Source organism: Drosophila suzukii, chromosome Y (genome assembly GCF_043229965.1).
Source record: "Drosophila suzukii chromosome Y, CBGP_Dsuzu_IsoJpt1.0, whole genome shotgun sequence".
In the NCBI taxonomy this organism is placed as follows: domain Eukaryota; kingdom Metazoa; phylum Arthropoda; class Insecta; order Diptera; family Drosophilidae; genus Drosophila; species Drosophila suzukii.
This window is the reverse complement of record NC_092085.1, coordinates 1,381,390-1,384,920: the sequence shown is the minus strand read 5'-3', so window position 1 is coordinate 1,384,920 and position 3,531 is coordinate 1,381,390. Positions and strand designations below refer to the sequence as shown.

Sequence of the window (3,531 nt, the reverse complement as noted above, 5' to 3'; positions counted from 1 at the left end):
GAATAATGAACCCTTTATCCATTTGTCCCATTGACGGGCATAAACCTTTAAAGATCTGTACATCTTTATTTATCTCTTTCAAAGAATATGAATTAGCTTAATAAATACCTATAGATTGTCCCAAAAAAACTTTTCCGTTTTCAGTCCAATGCTCTCAAACCAAAGTAGTTAGGACAATCCTTGACACTAGAGCCAGAAAACGACATACATACATACATATGTATTTATGCATGTGTGTGGACGTAAAAAATTGCAATCTAATACCCGGGCAAACAGAATTCTTTCAAACAAAGCTATTCAACCAAATATTTTGAAATACAGAATGTGCCTTAAAATTGTGTATGTTTAGCAAGCATACATAAATATAAATGTTTTTTGTCTATTTTATGTGTTGCTTTCTCATTCTTGGCGCTGGCTGAAACAAAAGCAGAGCCGACAAATGAGAGCAAGGGAGAGAGAACAAAGTGCCCGGCTAAATTATTTTAAAGTTTGTTATCTGAGTAACGGGTATCTGATAGTCGAGGTACTCGACTAAAGCGTTCTTCCTTGTTTTGCTTGTGTATTGTTAATTCAAATGATTTCGAATCGAATTTCGGGCAAATTTTGTAATACCAAAATCAATTAGATAATGGTTTGCACTTGTGTGTGTAATAATAGTGAGAATGCAGTATTCTCATAATTAGGTAGTAAGTGTCAATAATGTATAAGCTCATATTGAATGTACGTATGTTCGTTAGAGACGGTCACACTGGACAAGCGCGCTTCCGTTTAAAAAGTGGCATCAATAAAGACACGCTTCAATACACGTCTTACAAAATCATTAATAATCTGCATATCAACAATTATTACATGGTGTCAGAAGTGAAAATATCAATTGCAAACTAAAAAGGAACAAAATGGAGCGAGTTCTACAAGAAATCGACTGCTCAATGCTGGCATTAGAGTGGCCAAAATGGAAGAGGTCGTTTATCATGTACATGATGGCGTCAGGCAAAGACTCAGAGCCAGAAGCCAAAAAGATTGCCACATTCCTATGGTTGGCTGGATCAAAGGTCACGGAAATATACAGTACATTGTTTCCCAACGATGGAACCGCACATGGCATGGTCGGCACCATGGTGACGTCTTCAGACCCGTCTACCTCTGCCGCGGTCGTCAGCCGTACACTGGAGGACGTACTAAAGGCATTCGATGACTACAGCATCCCGTTCCGAAACATCACAATGGAATCCTACAAATTCAACAACATTGTTCAAACTGAGGGACAGCCTTTCATAGAGTTTGAGACGCAACTCCGCAAGCAGGTACAGTTATGTGACTACAAATGTGACTGTGGCCGAACATACGAAGAACGTATGTTGCTAGACCGCTTCATAATTGGCATTCAAGATAAAAGGCTGCAGCTTAAACTCCTTGAATCAAAAAACAAGAAACTCGAGGAGATCATCACTGAGTGCAAAGCCTTTGAAGCGGCCGCAAAAAACAATGAATTTCTACGGAATCCCCATTATGAAAAGTCCGTTGACGCAGTTGTCCGTCGCTGTTATAATTGCAAAGGAAATGGCATGTTACTATTGCGGAAAAATTGGACATTTTTCCAAGTACTGCAAGCAGCAGAAGAAACGAGTGGATAACAACAACTACAACAGCAGCAATAGACGAGTGGATAACAACAACATCAGCAACAAACGAGTGGATAACAACAACTACAAAAGCAAGCAGATAGATGTGGATCGCAAGCAAACAGCCGGAGCAGTTATTAATTGGATAGAATCAGGTAAAAGTAAGGAAAGAGTATTTAAATCAGAGGCTTACATTAATGAAAGTAATTTTAGAATAAGCGAGTGCGGGCTAAACAGAGTAAGATGGACGAAAACATATAAAATAAATGGAAAAAAATATTACGTTTAAAGTGGACACAGGCGCTGATGTTAACTGCATCCCAAGTGATTTAGTTAAAGAATTAAAACTTGAAGTTAAAAAAGAAAACATTCTACTTTTTGACTATAATAATGTTAAAGTTAATAATTTTGGAAAAGTTAAAGCAAACTGTTATGATCTGAATTCAGAAACAGCAAAATGTATTGAATTTTTAGTTGTTGATGCGAAATGTGAACCACTATTAGGTCTTAAGTCCTCTGTAGAATTAAAACTCATTAAACATTTAAATATTGATTCAATATGTAGATTACCTCAAACCAGGGAGGAATTTGTGGAAAAATTTAGTCAATTATTTCGGGGACTCGGTAAGCTGCCAAAGAAACAATCAATCATTTTGAAGGAAGGTGCTCAGCCTGTGCTCCATTACAAAAAAAGGTTCTCACAAAGTTTGTTAGGGTCATTGGAGCAAGAGTTAAATGCTATGGTAAAGGAAAATATAATCTCCCCAGTAACATACCCGACTAGTTGGGTGAACAATTTGCAAGTAGTGGAAAAATCAAACGGAAAACTCCGACTTTGTTTAGACCCTAAGCCGTTAAATAACGCAATTAAAAGAGAACATTACCTTATACCAACAATAGATGATTTTATGATACAATTAACTCGGAAAAAGGTTTTTACTATCCTGGATCTGTCCCATGGATTCTGGCAAATGGAGCTGGATGAAGCTAGTTCAGATTTAACGACATTCATGACTCCATTCGGGAGATTTAAATTTAACCGGGTTCCATTTGGAATCAATAGCGCTCCTGAAATGTTTCAACGAAATATGGTTCAAATTTTTGGAGGCATACCAAATGTAATAGTTTACTTTGATGACATAGGAACATTAGGGAAAAATCTTGAAGATCATTGTTGGGTCACGCAGCCGCAGCAGCTAATTAACGTCTTAATTCGATCTCTTATATTAATTGCATCGCGAAAGGTAGCTCTTGCCATTCTAGCTCTCTCGTTTTTTGTGTACTTGCATTCTTGGGCCCTGCATTCGGCTGGCCGTCTCTTTGTAAATCAGTACGAATTCTGATCTCGACATAAAACGCATTCTCGTCTCGCCTGCTGTGCTCTCTCTCGCTAATAAATTGTTAACAAGCCTAAAGCAACCTGAAATTCGTATTTTAATTTAGCAACAACTAATAAAAAAGCTTATTAGTTCAACATTGGTGACCCCGACGTGATTTGTGCATAAATAACACTAAGTGCAAATCATATAAGTCTATTTATTGACCTTTTCATTCTTGCTGCTGCGGTGCATTGGCGGAGCAACAATCATAAGGCCTTAAATGCAGTGAGCGCTATAAAATAAATAGCAGTTGGTGATTGCGGAAATTTACATATAAGGCGCAAAATCAGCTATACATAGAAGCGTACATAGCCAAGTAACGGGCTGTTATTCCTTCGTTTGCTTTGCGCTCATCTTCCCGCTTGAGCCGAATTTCGGGCATTTCGTCTGCTGTTGTTGTTGTAGCCATGCCTACGGGAACTTTTGGAGATGTTACCGCTGATGCAAACAGGGCAATATTTTTAAAGCGCAAGGCAACGGCTTTATTTAATAGAGTGGAGCGCTTAGTGGATTCCCTATCAAGTGCGGCG

At 38.2% G+C, this 3,531-nt stretch overlaps 1 long non-coding RNA gene across 1 annotated transcript; it reads left to right on the top strand.

Moving 5' to 3' along the window:
• Positions 1 to 764: 764 nt before the first annotated feature.
• LOC139353677 (uncharacterized) lies at positions 765 to 2,175 on the top strand. Its single transcript, XR_011604899.1, has 2 exons — positions 765 to 1,777; positions 1,836 to 2,175. It is a non-coding gene; the product is annotated as an uncharacterized lncRNA (long non-coding RNA).
• Positions 2,176 to 3,531: the final 1,356 nt, after the last annotated feature.